The sequence below is a fragment of the Chiloscyllium punctatum genome, chromosome 8, assembly GCF_047496795.1.
Source record: "Chiloscyllium punctatum isolate Juve2018m chromosome 8, sChiPun1.3, whole genome shotgun sequence".
NCBI lineage: Eukaryota > Metazoa > Chordata > Chondrichthyes > Orectolobiformes > Hemiscylliidae > Chiloscyllium > Chiloscyllium punctatum.
In genome coordinates, this window is record NC_092746.1 from 128,636,645 (window position 1) to 128,654,960 (window position 18,316).

An 18,316-nucleotide genomic window follows, 5' to 3' on the forward strand; every position below is an offset into this window, starting at 1 on the left:
GGCTAAGTCACTGAGTACATTTAAAATGGAAATAGACAAGTTCTTGAGTATCAAGGGTTACGAGGAGAATGGGGTTGAGAAATCTATCAGCCATGATTGAATGGCAGAGCAGACTCAATGGGCTGAATGGCCTGATTTCTGCTCATACGTCTTATGGTCTTATCCACCTGGTATACCGTGGTAGCTCGGGACTCCTCACCAAAGGAAAGATTTACTTTCCCTCGACGCTATGTATTGGAATTTCACCCAGTGTCATCAGGAAATTTGAGTAACCATGCTGAATTGCCCTTAAGGTGGTGATGGGCTACCTGGTGTGTGTGTGTGTGTGTGTTGGTTGGTTGGTGAGGGGAGTAGGCATCATTGCTGAGGGAGCGCTGCACTGTGTGAGGGTCAGCGCCGCACTATTGGAGGGTCGGCACCGAGGGAGCACCGCACTGTTCGAGGGTCACTGCCGAGGGAGCACCGCACTGTCAGAGGGTCAGCGCTGAGGGAGCTCTGCACTTTGTGGTAGATCATGTCGGACTGAGATGAGGAGAATGGTGAGCCTGTGGAATTGATTTCTACAGGAAGTGGTTCAGGCCAAAATATTGAATATTTTCAAGAAGGAGAAGGATATGGTTCTTAAGGCTAATGGGGTCAAAGGGTAAAGGGGGAAGCAAGCGGCAGCAAGGCACTGAATTGGATGATCAGCCCATCATCGTGTTGAGTGGTCTACCCCAGCTCCTGTTTTCCATGTTTTTGTGTTTCTCTGCCCTGGCTGAATGCAGAGTCCATGCACGAGTCGAAGAGCAGGCAACGTTTAACACTCAACTGGCATTTTAATGAAAAACAGATTATCTGCTCACGAACGCATTGCTGCTTTCAGGACTTGCTGTGCATTAATTCACAGCTTCATGATCAATGAGTGGCCTGCCTGATATGTTTTGGGAGCTGGAGATGTGAAAAGGCATATTTTTTGTATATATGAATTTTTCTTTTCTGTCTTATATGTTTCATTTTGATTCCTCTGCTGTCACTCTGGGATTAGAGGTGTGTGCTTTGCCAGTTTGTGTTTTGTAATCGAGGGCTTTACTTGAGCTCAGTGATTACATTGTGTTTGTGGGTGGTGTTTCTGTGGGGTGCCTGAGAGCATTCCTGCCTCATAGTTGGCCTTACCAAGCACGCTTAATGAATGGGAGGTTGAAGAATTTAAATTTGTTCAGCGTGTGGGTTGTTTTAGATGTCTGGGCTGTGTTTGTTTAAATGTGCATTTTGGACAGGAGTTTCTGTGGTGAAGTTCTAATCCAAATGGATGCAGAGCTCTGCTGTGTTTGCACAGTGTGATCAATGTTCCACAAGTGTTTTCTGTTGCTGAGTTGAGGGACTGTGCTGCCAAGATTCTGTTCTCAGGCTGTGAAGAGCTCTATTTCAGGTTTTAATATTGTGATCCTTCATTTCTGCTGCTCTTAAATGCTCCTGTTTATTTCTTGAATCTGGTGACTGCTGCCTGGAAATTGTTTTTTTCATTCTTTGATTTTTGAGTAAGCGTTGCTGAGGCCAGTATTCATTGCCCATCCCTAACTGCCCTTGAGAAGGTGGTGAGGAGCTACTCTCTCGAACTGCTGCAGTCCTTTGGTTGTCCCTGAACTCTCAGTGCTTTTGGGAGGGGAATTCCAGGATTCTGACCCAGCGACACTGAAGGAATGGTGATTTGTATTTCCAAGTCAGGCCGGTGAGTGGCTCAGAGGGAAACATACAGGGGGTGGTATTCCTAAGTATCTGCCTGTCCTTTGAGGTAGAATTTATTAATTAACACTTGGGATTCTGGGAAATTTTAATAGAGTTGCAAGTAGACTTTAAAAGTTGCTTACTTTGTGGTTTGTTTTCATAAGGAATCTTGGTACTTGGGGAATCGTGACGTAGTGGTAATGTCTCAGGATTAATGAGCCAGGGGCCCTGACGAAGGTCTGCAGACATGGCAGCTGTTGGGATTTGAGTTCAATTTGTAAAGCTGCTCTCAGCAACGGTTATCATAAAAACCCACCCTGTTTCATTAGTGTCCTTTTAGAGAAGGGAATCTGCGATCCTTACCCAGTCTGGGTCTAACTCCAGACTTACAGCATTGTGATTGACTCTTACCTACCCTCGAACATGACTGAGCAAGACATTAAGCTCAAGGGCAGTGATTAATAGGCAGCAAATGCTGGCCTTGCTGCTCACTCTCACATCCCATGAAAGAATGAAGAAATAAAAACACAACCTGGTAATGAATGTATTAGTAACTGTACAGTAGGCCAAGTGCACATTTATAACTTACTAATTCTGAATGGCTCCATTACCCTTTATACTTGCCTCTGCTTGTTGTCTCTTCCTCATGCTGGTTCTCTATCTGATGCTCCCCTTCGCTGACCCTCCTGCATTTGTTGCTTCCCTCTCCTGAGCAGGGGCTCACAAGAGGGGCAGTAAGACCTTGAGAGGGTTCAGCGCAGGAGGTTTGATGGGTTGGGCAGGGAGGTGGGAGCAGAATCCACACAAACCCTACAGTGTGGAAACAGGCCCTTCAGCCCAACATGTCCACACCGACCCTCTGAAAAGTATCCAACCCAAACGTATTATCCTACCCTAGGCTACAGAAAAGACCAGTGTGAACTCTAAGCAGCCAAAGGATCATGCAGTGAATATTGCTGTTCTAGGTAGTAGACATTGAAAGCTGCTGTGCTGTGATGCCTTTCTCCAATGTTAGTGAGCTACCATTATGAACTGCTGCAGTCATTTGATGGAGGTTAATGATGGTAATTTCATTCCAAGTCGAGACGGTGCGTGTCTGGAGGGAACCCTGCCCATGGTGGTGTTTCCATGCATCTGTACCCTCCACCTTTTAGATGGAAGTGGTGATGGGTTTGGAAGGGGCTTTCTGAGGATCTTTGGTGAATTTCTGCAGTGTATCTTGGAAACAGTATACTCTGGTGAGTGTCAGTGGTGGAGGGAGGGGATGTTGAAGATGGTGGATCGCGTGCCAGTTAAGCGGTCTGCTTTGCCTGTATGGTGTTGAGCTTCTTGAGTGTTGTTAGAGCTACACCCATCCAGGCACATGGGGAGTATTTGAGTTTTGCTTTAGAGATGGAGTTTGGGAAGGCAGAAAATGTTCTGTATAAAATGGTAAATACATAGGGTCAGTCGTAGTTACCACGAAGATCATAAGAGAGAGGTGCAGAAGGAGGTCATTCAGCCCCTCAATTCTGCTCTGCCATTCGGTGAGATCATGGCTGATCTGTAAATCCCCAACTCCACTTTCCTGCCTTTTCACCATAAACTTTATTCTCTTACTGATTAAAGATCTGTTCAGATCATCCTTAACTATACTTACTGACTCTCTATGGCAAAGAATTCCACCTCAAAGGAGGAATACTTCCTCATCTCTGTCTGCAATCCCTTACTCTGAGGTAATGCCTTCTGGTCCCAGACTCTCCCACAAAGGGAAGTAACCTTTCCATATCTCCTCTGTTAAGGTCCGACAAATCCTGTATGTTTCAATAAGATTGCCTCTCATTCTTCTGAATTCCAGAGGGTACAGGCCCGATCGAGTTGACCTCTCTGCCGAAGAAAATCCCTCCATACCTAGGATCAGCCGAGTGAGCCATCTTTGGCCTGCCCATGCCAGTATGTCTTTGCATTGATAAGGGGCCCAGAACTGTTCACAGTATTTCCAGCTGTGGTCTGTCTAGTGCCTTGTATAGTTTTAGAAAACCCTCCCTACTTTTATGTTCCATTCTATTTGAAATAAAGACCTTCTCTATATGCCTTTTCTATTACTCGCTCAACTTCAATGCAAGCTTTTTTGTTATTGATGTAGGAGTGCTCTCAAATTGTTCTGCAGATTTTCCCCATTAAAATAATGTTGAACACTCTGTTCTTCCAGCTAAGATGCATTATCTCATTTTTCCCTACATTGTATTCTGTCTGCTGAGTTTTTTGCTCACTCATTTAAACTGTTTACATCTCTCTGCAGACTCTGTCATTTTCAACAGTTGCCTTGCCACCTATATTTGTCATTGGCAAACCTGGTTATGGTATAATTACTTTCCTAATCAGAATCATTAATATTTATTGCAAATAATTGTGGCCATGGCATTGTTGTCTGTGGCAATCCGCTAGTTACAGTTTGCCAGTCTGAAAATGCCACCCTTATCTATCAGACTCATCAGGTGCAACTGGGTTCACTTGTGGGTCCCACAACTCAGGAAGGATAATTGGAGGGAGTATAGCACAGAGTCGCCAGATTTCCTTGAGTTGAGAAGGTGTTCATCAGGATGTTTCAAAGGCATTCAGTAAGTTAGATTGCAGAACAATTCCCTCTTGTGGAAAGAGCCTAGAACAAGCACAAAATTGGAGCCAGACCTTTCAGAGGTGCTAGAAGAAAGTGAGGACTGCAGGTGCTGGCGATCAGAGCCAATGAGAGTGGTGCTGGAAAAGCACAGCTTGGTCAAGCAGCATCCGAGGAGCAACATTTCGGGCAAGAGCCCTTCATCTGGAATGAGGCTTGTGAGCTGAGGGGATGGAGAGATGGTAGGGCTGGGGGGAAGGGAGCTGAGTGCACAATAGGTGGATGGAGGTGGAGGTAATGGTGATAGGTCAGAGGAGGGTGTGGTGTTGGAGGGGGTCCAGACGGGGTTCATAAGAATGCTCCTGGGCATGAAGGGCTTGTTTTGTGAGGAGTGCTTGAGGATTCTGGGTCTGTACTCGATGGAGTTTGGAAGGGTTGGGTGGGTTGGGGGTGGGGTGGGGGGGGGGTGGAATCTGGTTGAAAGTTACAGAATACTGAGACGCTTGGATAGAGGGACATGGAGAAGCTGTTTCCACCAGTAGGATCTGAGGGCACAGCTTCAGAGTGAAGGCATAGAACTGAGATGAGGAGGAGTTTCTTCAGCCAGATGGTGGGGAATCTGTGCCACAGACATCTGCGGAGGTCAAGCCAGAGTGTATTTAAAGCAATGATAGATAGGTTCTTGATTAATAAAGGGATTAAGGGTTACAAGGAGAAGGCAGGAGAATGGGGTTGAGAAACACATCAGCCATGATCGAATAGCAGAACAAACCCAACAGGCCAAATGACCTAAATCTGTTCCTATGGTCATCCTGTCTGGAATTAAAATGATGGGTTAGAGGTTATTTTTCTGATTTGGGATGGGAATATGAGTTCGGATCCTTTGAGAGGGTCCAGATGTTGTCTGGGTCACATCTGTGCTTTGTGAAGACAACTAGACAGCTACTTGCAAACACTGTTCAGTCCACAGTGAAATCAGGCTTGCCATAGTCCAAACTGATCTTCCTTTCCAAATTGTATCTTTGTTTCGAGTTCAATCGTATTGGTAATGTATGGTTGCTGTTCACGCAGTAGTCTAATGGTAATGGAAATCCAGCATTTGAGTTCCACCATGAGAAATTGAGTCAATTAAATTGTAATTTCTGACCTGGCAGCAAAGCCACAATGTAACTGCTGTTGAAAATATTTGTTGAGTTGTCAGTAATGGTCAGAAAGTTGTTTACAAGTAATTTGCTTCCCTGGGTATTGGCAATTTCTCTGTCCGCAATGTTGATTCACTTCACTTAACAGTATTTACTGTAAATAAGACACTGGGATAAATATTCTGATATTAATCTAATAGTTGTACTGTTGTAATGTAACCTTGCAAATGCTGACCTGATTATTAAATCCTTACAAAATACAGGGAACTGGATTGTTTCTCTTGAAGATGAGAAGCTGGGAGGAGATCTGTTCGAGGTGTTCAAAATCATATGGTCTCTGGAAGATCAGGGTAGATCAGGGGAAACTGTTTCCACTTGTCAAATGATCAAGAATGAGAATGCACAGATTAAAAGTGGAGCAGTCCCTGTGCTGTTATTGAGTACATTTGCAAATCGATTTTATGTAAGTTGGAACACAGTGTAAGGCAATACAAAATACAGGAAATGTTTGTTAGTAAGATCTTTAAAATTCTTAATACACACTGTATGGCACCCGTTGGTCAGTAAGAGCGTTTATAGGCTGGAGATTTGTAAATCAGGGACTGCCTATAATTGCCAAAAGAAGCACTTGTGGCATGAGGAGAACTTACTTCAAACAGCAAGTAGTTTGGGCCTGGAATGTGCTGCCTGAGGGTCTGGTGGAGGCAGGTTGGATTGTTACCTGAAAAGTGTGTAAACCTCCGACCATTCCCGTGTCGTGTATGGGTTTCTCCCAGCACGGTTATTTTCAATTATTATCACACATTCCCTGGCTTTCTAACAGTAATCCCTTTTTTTTTCTGCTTCCCTTTTCTTTCTCTGTCTGTCTCTCGACACTGTCTCCATTTACGCATCAACCCACCTTATATACTTACACTCACACACACAATACTCTTAATTCAAATGACTGGACTCGAAATGTTAACTCTGCTGTTCTCTGTACCAATGATACCAGACGTGCTGAGATTTTCCAGCATTTTTGTTTTGTTTAATAATGTGCAGGGTTACATAGGGAAGACAAGAGAATGGCAATGAGTGTTGCTAGAGTTGGAGGGTTTGAGCTATAGGGAGAGGTTGAATAGGTTGGGGCTGTTTTCCCTGGAGCGTCAGAGGCTGAGGGGTGACCTTATAGTGGTGTATAAAATCATGAGGGGCATGGGTAGGGTGAATATTGAAGGTTTTTTTCCCTAGGGTAGTGGGCAAAGGTTTAAGATGAGAATGGAAAGATTTAAAAGGGACTTACGGGACACTTTTTTAATGCAGAGGGTTGTATGTGTATGGAATGAACTGCCAGAGGAAATGGTGGAGACTGGTACAATTAAAATGTTAAAAAGGCATCTAGTTGGATACATGAATAGAAAGGGTTCAGAGCGATATAGGCTAAATGGTGGCAAATGGGACGAAATTAATTTAGAATATCTGGTTGGCATGGGCAAGTTGCACTGGGGGGGGGGGGGGGGGGGGTCTGTTTCTGTGCTGTACATTTCTATCTCTCTGATTGAATTGCTTACTTGGAGAGCCAGTGTGGACATGATAGACAGAATGGTCTCTTCTCTGCTACAGTGATCTTGTGAATACTTCCACAGCTGAACCTCAGTGATCCTGTCAGCTGTCTCAGATGATTGTAAATGATTCCATAGACATTATTCCTGGCCAGTGGTTAGTGTTGTGGTGGGAATGGAGCTGTGTGTACCATGGTTTAGGAGCTGTGCTGTGTATTTGCTGCAGTCTCTAACATGAAGTTTGATTGCAGTTTCAAAAAAAGGATTTCCCTCCTTGAACTACAATCTCAACGCTTTTTCTTAATCAATCATTGAGACTTCTTTCATCTTATCACCTTTCAAATGTAACCTTTTAATACTGATTGAGTGTAGATTTTGAATTTCAGTTTAAATCTTAATTATTTCTGTTCCTGGATTTATTCTGTAACCATAAATTCAACTTGATTTTAAAATTGGCTGCTACGTACATTAAGGAGAAAGTGAGGACTGCAGATGCTGGCGATCAGAGTTGAAAAATATGATCACATTCCTGTTGGGGAAGGGATTATGCCCAAATTGTCAACTCTCCTGCTCCTTGGAAGCTGCCTGACCTGCTGTGCTTTTCCAGTGCCACACTGTTGCATACACTAATCCTGGTCAATGAGTGCATTCCCCTGAAATGTGAGCCTTGATAAACAACAGGTAATTGCCCAGTGAATTAAATCCTGCAAGGTGTGGTGTCAGGTCCACAGGCCCAGCATTCATGTCCACACAGGGAGGATTAGGTCATTCAGTCCTTTGAGGAGAAAGTGAGGACTGCAGATGCTGGAGATGCTATTCCTGAAGAAGGGTTTATGCCCGAAACATCGATTCTCCTGCTCCTCGGATGCTGTCTGGCCTGCTGTGTTTTTCCAGCATCACATTTTTCAATTCAGTCCTTTGAACTAGCTCCATCGTTCCTTCAGATCTTGGCTGATTACAGCAGCATTTTTCTGTCTGTTCCTCCTAACCTTTAACTCCCTGACTATCAGAATTCTATCTTATTCAGCCATAGAGTCACAGATATAGGCAGCACAGAAAAAGCCTTGCAGGCAGTGAGTTCCAGATTCCCACTGCCCTCTGGATGATAACATTCATCTTCACGTTCCCCTAAACCTCCTGCTGCTTACCTTAAACCTATGCCTCCTGGGCATTGATCCCTCCATCAAGGGCAAACTTTCTTCCTGCCTGTGTCCCTCAGTTTTGTACATCTCAATCTCCTCTGCTCTGAGTAAAACAGCCTGAGTCTGTCCAATCTTTCTCCGTGAGTTAAACTCTCCAGCCCAGGCAACACCTGGATAAATCTCTTCTGCGCCCTCTCCAGTGCATTCACATCCCTTACACAATGTGAATTCTAGAACTGCGCACAATGCTCTAGCTGTGCCCCAAACAATGTCTTATACACTTTCAGCAGAACCTACCTGCTCTTAACTCAGTAAGAGTTTACAAACAGCAGCTGCTGGAACCCAAAGTAGACGGGCAGGAGGCTGGAAGAACAGCAAGCCAGGCAGCATCAGGAGGTGCAGAAGTCGACGTTTCGGGGTGTAACCCTTCTTCAGGACTGGGGGTGGGTGTAGGGGAACCTGCAGGAAAAACTGGGTGGTGGGGGCAGGGCGATGAAGTGTGCAGTTCTAGAATCCACATTATGTAAGGGATGTGAATGCACTGGAGAGGGCGCAGAAGAGATTTATTCAGGGTTGCTAAATTTGCAGATGACACCATAGGATGTAGGAAAGCTAGTTTACGTGAACTTGTAGAGTCTGCAAAAGGGTCTAGATAGGTTGAATAGGGCAAATAAATTGGCAGATAGACGATCAAACAGAAAAATATGAACTTGTCCACTTTGCCAGGAAACATGAAAAGCAGTATTCAAGTTTTAAGATAACTATGAATAAGGATAAGTCAAGACTTTGTGGCAAGGCACTAAACTGGGGGAGGGCAAATTACGTCAGGTATTAGACAGGAGCTCGGGAATGTTAATTGGGAGGAGCTGTTATTGGGTAAGTCCACACTTGATTTGTGGGAATTGGTTAAAGGCCTGCTGGGGAGAGCTCAGGACTGGCATGTTCCAGTCAGGAGGAAGGACAAGGATGGCAAGGTAAGGGATTCTTGGATGTTGTCTTCATGGATTTTAGTAAGGCGTTCGACGAGGTCTGTCTTGGTAGGTTCATCCAGAAGATTCAGATGTATAGGATCCACCGTCACTTGGCTGCATGGCTTCAGAATTGACTTGCCCGTGGGCTTTTGCCCGAAATGTTGATTTCAAAGCTACTTGGATGCTGCCTGAACTGCTGTGCTCTTCCAGCACCACTAATCCAGAATCTGGTTTCCAGCATCTGCAGTCATTGTTTTTACCTGTTTTTGCCCATAGAAGGCAGTGATTTTCAGGCTGGAGATTCATGACTGTGGTGTTTCACAGGGATCCGTATTAGGATCACTGCTGTTTGTGATGTATATAAATGACTTGGATGAAAACATAGTTGGGTGGGTTAGTACATTTGCAGACGATACAAAGATCGGTGGAATTGTGGACAGTATAGAAGGTTGTTAAAAGATACAGCAGGATATAGATCAGTTGCAGATACGGGCAAAGAAATGGCAGATGGAGTTTAACCTGGGTAAGCGTGAGGTGCCACATTTTGCGAGATCAAATGTTAAGTTAAAATATACAGTTCATGGCAGGACCCTGAACAACATTGATGTACAGAGAGATCTTGGGGTTCAAGTCCACAGTTCCCTGAAAGTCGCCACGCAAGTAGATAAGGTTGTTAAGAAGGCATATAACATGCTTGCTTTTATTGGTCAGAGAACTGAGTATAAGAGTCAGGATGCCATGTTGCAGCTTTATAAGACCTTGGTGTTAGGCAGCACTTAAAATACTGCGTTCAGTTCTGGTCACCACATTATGGGAAGGATGTGGAGGTTTTGGAGATGGTGCAGAAGAGATTTACCAGGATGCTGTATGGACTAGAGGTATAAGCTATAAGGTGAAGCTAGAAAAACTCAGGTTGGTTCTTCTAGAGGAGCGGAGGCTGAGGGGAGACTTGATAGAAATCTGTAAAATTATGAGATGCATTGGTAGGGTTGACAGTCAAAATCTTTTTTCCCCGAAGTTGAAATGTCTAATACTAGGGGGCATGCATTTAAGGTAAGAGGGGAAAAATTCAAAGGGGATGTGAGGGGCAAGTATTTTTATACAGAGTGATAGGAATCTGGGACGCACCGCCAGGGGTGACAGTGGAGCCAGATACGATAAGGGCATTTAAGGGACTTTTACATAAGCACAAGGAACGAAGGGATATGGATCAAGGTCAGGCAGAAGGGATTAGTTTAATTTGGCATCATGTTCGGTCCAACATCATGGGCCAAAGGGCCTGTTCCTGTGCTGTGCTGTTCTGTGTTCTGTACAGTTTAAATTGTTTGGGGTGATACTGGAATAGGGGTGGAGTTGAGGAACCACAAAGGGGAAAATAAAACCCTGATTGAAGTTGTGTACTGGCCTTCTACCAGTAGTCAGGATGTAGGGAAGAAAATAATCCAGGAAATAGAAAAGGCATATGTTGTGGGTAAATACATTGCATGTCACCTTTTAAGTTGATGACTCATAAAAAAATCTCCCATAGTCAAGTACTGAACAATGATTTAAATTTTATTGCAAGTAGCAACCAAAATAAGACCCCTCAAGTCAGTAAGATAAGCCTCGCAACTCAACTTGGCTGTTACCTTATTATTGATGGAATCTGGCCAGGATTTCACCAACAGCAATCTGTCTCTCGCAAGTGTCTGGGATTCAATCCTTGTGCACTGTTATTCTTTGAAGTTCTGCTACTGACTTGTTCTGGTGTTGGATTCTTATGCAAGTTTCTCTCTTTCAAGTTTGTGGTGTGACATTATTGATAATTCATAACATTCTTTTGTCCCCACCGTTGATTACATTTCTGGAGACCTCCAGTCTGTGGCTTGCCTTCATATCAGAAGCAGCTCCCCTGTAGCTTGTTACATTCAGGGTTCACTGTCTGTTTAAAATGCAGCTTTTCCTGCAATTAACTCCTTAAGTTCTTCTGCAGGCCAATCCTTGCCCTGAGTGGCATAAAACATCCAGTTTATCAGCAGGAGTTAAAGCAGTTTGATAATCTTGCCAAGACATGGCTAATTGCTTTCAGTCTCTGTATAACAGCTTGTCATCTCAAGAAACAGTTTATTCCAGAAAAGTTAATGCTGCTTCATTCAATCCATAAAGTTATTAAAATTGTGAAGTTTACATTGTCACACATGTAAGAAAGGAACTATTGCAATATTAAAGGACAAAAAAGAACAGAGAAAATTTACAGCCCAGGAACAGGTCCTTTGGCCCTCCACACCGGAACAGATCCAAATCCACAGTATAAACCTGTCGCTCATCATGGGGGTCCTCAATATGTAGCTGGAATAGGAAAATTAGCATGTTAGCAGATCTTGGGAAAAGGAATTTGTGGAATACAAGATGCATCTTACGGCAGAGCCCACTAGGGATCAAGCAATTCTGAATTTGGTAATGTGTAATGATGCAGACTTGATTAGGGAGCCGTCGGTAAAGGAACACTGAGAGGGGAATGACCATAGTATAATAGCACTGACTCTGCAGTTTCAGAGGGAGTGGCTGGAATCTGATGTAATGGTATTACAGTTATAGAGTCATAGAGATGTACAGCATGGGAACAGATCCTTTGGTCACCCTTCCATGCCAACCAGATATCCCAACCCAATCTAGTCCCACCTACCAGCACCCGGCCCACATCCCTCCAAACCCTTCCTAGTCATATACCCATCCAAATGCCTCTTAAATGTTGCAATTGTACCAGCCTCCACCACATCCCCTGGCAGTTCATTCCATACACGTACCACCCTCTGCGTGAAAACGTTGCCCCGTAGGTCTCTTGTATATCTTTCCCCCCTCACCCTAGACCTATGCCCTGTAGTTCTGGACTCCCTGACCCCAGGGAAAAGACTTTGTCTATTTACCCTATCCATGCCCCTCATAATTTTGTAAACCTCTATAAGGTCACCCCTCAACCTCTCGACGCTCCAGGGAAAACAGCCCCAGCCTGTTCAGCCTCTCCCTGTAGCTCAGATCCTCCAACCCTGGCAACATCCTTGTAAATCTTTTCTGAACCCTTTCAAGTTTCACAACATCTTTCCGATAGGAAGGAGACCAGAATTGCATGCAATATTCAAACAGTGGCCTAACCAATGTCCTGTACAGCTGCAACATGACCTCCCAACTCCTGTACTCAATACTCTGACCAATAAAGGAAAGCATACTAAACACCTTCTTCACTATCCTATCTGCCTGCGACTCCACTTTCAAGGAGCTAAGAACCTGCACTCCCTAGGACCTTACCATTAAGTGTATAAGTCCTGCTAAGATTTGCTTTCCCAAAATGCAGCACCTCACATTTATCTGAATTAAAATCCATCTGCCATTTCTCAGCCCATTGGCCCATCTGGTCCAGATCCTGTTGTAATCAGAGGTAACCCTCTTTGCTGTCCACTACACCTCCAATTTTGGTGTCATCTGCAAACTTACTAACTGTACCTATTATGCTCGCATCCAAATCATTTGCGTGAGTTAAGTTAACTATTAAGACATGAGACATGAGGCAGGAGCTGGCCAGAGTTTATTGGAAAAGAGCCTCACAGGAATATGGTAGAGTAGTGCTGGCAGGAGTTTCCGGGGATAATTCAGGAGGCAGCAGAAATACATCTCAAGGAAGAAGAAACATCCTAAGGGGCTGACAGGGGAAGTTAGGCCAAGGTAAGGACTACAGATGCTGGAGATCAGAGCCTACATTAGAGTGGTGCTGGAAAAGCACAGCAAGTCAGGCAGCATCCAAGAAGCAGGAAAATTGATGTTTCAGGCAAAAGCTAATTGGTTGTTCCCTGGGCCACAATAGGTATGCAGTAACCTTTAATGTGGCAGCTTATCTAATGCCTCATGGAAATCCAAGTACGGTACATCAGCTGGTTTCCTTTGATTACCTTTCAATCTGTCTCAAATGCTTCCCAGACCATACATATTTATTTCAATTTATGCTAACAATTCATCTCTTTGTTTGGTCTTTCAGGAGTCAGTACAGCCAGATGGGTCGAATGGCCTCCTGTACTGTAAAATTCAATGATTATATTAAATTCTGCCAGCATTGTGACACAGGATGTTAAACATTTTCAGGGCCATTTTTGCAATCCCTGACTTATCTGATGATACACTCTTCAAGCTTATGTGTTCTGTCCCTTCTGTCGCAATCTGGTTATCATTACCCAAATTACTGCCCTACTCTATTGCTTTGTTGTTTCCCTTTATTGGGAAAGGCACAGTTAAAAGTTGTAGCAGTGCTGACAGTGGCTCTCGGGTGCAGTTCAGAGTGAAAGAGTACAGTTGTGCACGTGAGACTTACCCTCTTTATTTTATCGTTTTGTCCCCTTTCCGAAATCTGCCTGATAATAATCTGAGCTTCTCTCTAGGGAGAATGCTGTTTCTTCCTTGCTGATGTTTGTGTGGTTGACTGAACGGGAAAAATTCCCGGAGCTTCAGAGAGTGCTTTCCCTGGCTGCTGACACTACTTTGAGTTTCAGGAACAAGTAAATAGGCTTTTGAAATTCTTATCTGAGTTTCAAAGGAGCGTTCGTTCTGCCAGAGACTGACTGACTGATACAATCATTGTGATTGCAAGCAATGCAGTTTCACCACAAACTGATTGCCATTTACATCAAAAGACGAGTGTGGGCCCTTGTATTTTTTTCTCTCTCATCTGGAACAATGAGAGCCTTGTGTGCAATTTCACAATCCACCAGAAATAGCCCTAAGGCCTTTCACATTGGACCTTTTGAAGCTGAGAGAGTGAGTGCCCCTGCAGCTGAGGTGTCAAGAAGGAGTTCCTCACCCCGTCGTTATTGCTGAACCGAAAACCTCACGGCAGCTTGCTGTATGACAGACTGATAACGGTCTCATCATTCTCTGCACTGTCTGTAAATCCTCCTCCATGCTGCGACACTTGTGGGTTGACTTGAGAAAACCCTTTGGCAACATTACCAATTAATCAGAGACGTTGAAGACTGTGTGTCGTCTTCAGAATAAAAGATTAGAAGATAGAGATGAGCTGATTTCATTTGGGTGCCATTTTGAAGCAGCTGTTATTTTTAGGTTGAGTTTCCGTTTTCTTTCAGCATAAGAAAGACTTGCAGGAATTTAGAAAGGGAAGAGTCAATTTGGTTGAAGAATATAAATCTGGCTGTGGGCTGGGACATGTGGTAAGCTACTGCACTGGTGGGAGGCCATGATTGCGATGTGACAGTTTACCACCATCAGTGTTGACATAGGAGTTATAACTGTATGCATGCAAACGCAAGATCACAAATTGTCACAAGATTTTCACATGAATGCTCTTGGCGCATAACTAAAATTCTCAGCGATGTCTCGATCTAAAATAGCAAGCATTGTAGAGCCAGTTCAAAAATGGAGTTGTGATACCAATTGGAGACACTGTGCACACATGCAGCAGACCTTGGGCTGATTGGTGCCTAACAACATTGGCACTAGACTACGTCCATCTCCAGTGGAAGAGAATCAAATGCTCTCTCGATGTCACTGGCATCGCTGAAATTCTGACCTCCAACTGTTTTCAGCACCTTCATCACTGACCTGCCTTTCTTCGTAAAGTCAGAAGTAAGGATGTTTGATGATATTGCACAATGGTCAGCAGTGCACAACCCAGGGAGTGAACATTCCACCTCCAAATGGTGCAAGATCTGGATAATATCCAGGTTTGGACTGAGAAATGGCAAATAACATTTGTGCCCTACAAATGCTAGGCAAGGACCATCTCTAATAAAGAATGGTGGCTAGATTGTCTCTTGACATTCAATAGCATTACTGTCTCTAATTACCCACTACAAACATCTTGGGGATTACTGTTGAACAGAAACTGAACTGGACTATACAGATAAATGCAGTGATTGCAAGAGCAGGTTAGAGGCTGGGAATACTGCAACGAGTAACTCTCTTCCTGTATCGCTGAAGCCTGTCAACCATCTACAAGGCACAGGTCAGGTGTGTGATGGAAAACTCCCCACTTGCCTGGGTGACAATGCTCGAAGCTTGACACCATCCAAGCTAATACAGCCCACTTGATTGGCACCACACCACATCCACAAGCATCAACTCCCTCCTCCACTGATGCTCAGAAACAGCAGTGTGTACTATCTAAACAATGCAGTTCAGAAGTTCGACAAGGTTCCTTCAGCAGGACCTCCCAAAGCCAAGACCACTTCTGATCTAATAGAACTTGGGTGGCAGACATCTGGGAACACCACTCCCTGAAACTTCTCCTCCGAGCCACTCACCATCCTGGCTTGGAAATATATCACCGTTCCTTCACTGTTGCTGGGTCAGAATCCTGGAATTCCCTCCCTCAGGGCATTGAGGGTCAACCCACAGCACATGGACTTGAGTGTTTCAAGAAGGCAGCTCACCCCACCTTCTTAAGGGGCAACTAAGTACAGGCAATAAATGCTGGGCCCAGCAAGTGGCACCCCCATTGCATGAGCGAATTTTTAAAAAATTCAGATGAGCAGCTGACGCTGGAAAGACCTACTGACATTGGAGATAGTCCCGAAAATATTTACTGGGCTGATTCCGGGTATAGGGGGATTGTTTTACGAGGTGAGTTGAAATAGATTGGGCCTGAAATTACTGGAACTTAAAAGAACGAGAGGTGACGTTATTGTAATACACAATAAGGGGATTTCTGAGAGGATTTGGTAGGATAGTTGTTTTCCCCTTGTGGAAAAGTGTAGGACCAGAGGATGTAATCTCAATAAGCAGTAGCTAATTCAAGACAGATGTGGAGGAATCAAGGGTAGGGAATCTATGAATGTTTTTTTTCTCTCTGAGGGCTGTGGAGAATGAGCCATGAAGTATATGTAAAGCTGAGAGAGCCAGATTTTTAATCCTTAAGGGAATCTAAGGTTTTGGAGAAAAAGCAGGAAAGTGAACTTGATGGTTATCAGATCAGACGTGATCTAATTAAATAATCAAGTAGATTCGATGGGCTGAATGGCCTTCTCTCATGTTAGTTTTAGGGCCTGTGCTCATGTCCCAAGAGAAAGTATAAAGAGCCGGGACGTTATCCTCTGACCTGGCCAATGTTTATCGTTTGGTCCACATTACAAAGAAACTGGTTACCTACTTAGTATGACATTGCCTGCTTAGCGAGTTTTGAGAATTGTGAGGTTCTGGATGTAGGTTTGCTCGCTGAGCTGGAACGTTCAGTTTCAGATGTTTTGTCACCATACGAGGTAACGTCTTCAGTGAGTCTCTGGGCGAAGCACTGGTGGTGCGCTTGCTAGTTTGTCAATGGTGTGGTTGCTAAAGAATAATAGGGTGGTTATGGTAGGGGATTTTAACTTTCCAGACCTAGACTGGGACTGCCATAGGGTTAAGGGTTTAGATGGAGAGGAATTTAAGTGTGTACAAGAAAATTTTCTGATTCAGTATGGGGATGTACCTACTAGAGAAGTTGCAAACTTTGACCTCTTGGGAAATGAGGCAGGGCAGGTGACTGAGGTGTCAGTGGGGGAGCACTTTGGGGCCAGTGACCATCATTCCATTAGTTTTAAAATAGTGATGGAAAAGGATAGACCAGATCTAAAAGTTGAAGTTCTAAATTGGGGAAAGGCCAATTTTGATGGTATTAGGCAAGAACTTTCGAAAGCTGATTGGGGGCAGATGTTCGCAGGCAAAGGGACGGCTAGAAAACGGGAAGCCTTCAGGAATGAGATAACTAGAATCCAGAGAAAGTATATTCCTGTCAGGGTGGAAGGAAAGGCTGGTAGGTGTAGGGAATGCTGGATGACTAAAGAAATTGAGGGTTTGGTTAAGAAAAAGAAGGAAGCATATGTAAGGTATAGACAGGAGAGATCGAGTGAATCCTTAGAAGAGTATAAAGGAAGGAGTATACTTAAGAGGGAAATCAGGAGGGCAAAAAGGGGACATGAGATAGCTTTGGCAAATAGAGTTAAGGAGAATCCAAAGGGACAAAAGGGTAACATTGGAGAGAATCGAGTCCCTCAAAGATCAGCAAGGCGGCCTTTGTGTGGAGCTGCAGGAGATGTGGGAGATACTAAACGAGTATTTTGCATCAGTGTTTACTGTGGGAAAGGATATGGAAGATATAGACTGTCGTGAAATAGATGATGACACCTTGCAGAATGTCCACGTTACAGAGGAGGAAGTGCTGGATGTCTTGAAATGCATAAAGGTGGATAAATCCCTAGGACCTGATCAGGTGTACCTGAGAACTCTGTGGGAAGCTAGGGAAGTGATTGCTGGACCACTTGCTGAGATATTTGTATCATCGATAGTTACAGGTGAGGTGCCGAAAGACTGGAGGTTGGCTAAAGTGGTGCCACTGTTTAAGAAGGGTAGTAAGGACAAGCCAGGGAACTATAGACCAGTGAGGCTGACATCGGTGGTGGGCAAGTTGTTGGAGGGAATCCTGAGGGACAGGATGTACATGTATTTGGAAAGGCAAGGACTGATTAGGGATAGTCAACATGGCTTTGTGTGTGGGAAATCATGTCTCACAAACTTGATTGAGTTTTTTTGAAGAAGTAACAGAGGATTGATGAGGGCAGAGCAGTAGATGTGATCTATATCGACTTCAATGGGCCAAGAAGTGGCAGATGGAGTTTAATTCAGATAAATGCGAGGTGCTGCATTTTGGGAAAGCAAATCTTAGCAGGACTTATACACTTAATGGTAAGGTCCTTGCGAGTGTTGCAGAACAAAGAGACCTTGGAGTTCATAGCTCCTTGAAAGTGGAGTCACACGTAGATAGGATATTGAAGAAGGCGTTTGGTATGCTTTCCTTTATTGGTCAGAGTATTGAGTCGTGTTGCAGTTGTACAGGACATTGGTTAGGCCACTGTTGGAATATTGTGTGCAATTCTGGTCTCCTTCCTATCGGAAAGATGTTGTGAAACTTGAAAGGGTTCAGAAAAGATTTACAAGGATGTTGCCAGGGTTGGAGGGTTTGAGCTATAGGGAGAGGCTGAACAGGCTGGGGCTATTTTCCTTGGAGTGTCGGAGGCTGAGGGGTGACCGTAGAGGTTTACAATATTTGAGGGGCATTGAATAGGGTAAATAGGCAAAGTCTTTTCCCTGAGGTGGGGGAGTCCAGAACTAGAGCGCATAGGTTTAGGGTGAGGGGGAAAGATATAAAAGACCTAAGGGGCAATATTTTCACACAGAGGGTGGTATGTGTATGGAATGAGCT

The 18,316-nt window shown here is 44.2% G+C and overlaps 1 protein-coding gene across 5 annotated transcripts in view; it reads left to right on the forward strand.

Annotated features, from left to right (window-relative positions):
* LOC140480902 (casein kinase II subunit alpha) overlaps positions 1 to 18,316 on the forward strand; it is an 85,114-nt gene that overhangs the window by 10,838 nt on the left and 55,960 nt on the right. Inside the window, exon 1 of one of the 5 annotated variants that reach the window (XM_072576475.1) lies at positions 1,297 to 1,411. The exons of 3 other annotated variants lie outside the window; for them this stretch is intronic. The gene's annotated coding sequence lies outside the window, so the exon portion shown is untranslated. Of the gene's footprint in view, positions 1 to 1,296; positions 1,412 to 1,687; positions 1,712 to 18,316 lie in introns of those variants that run through there. One more of the 5 variants, XM_072576474.1, reaches the window with a different exon arrangement.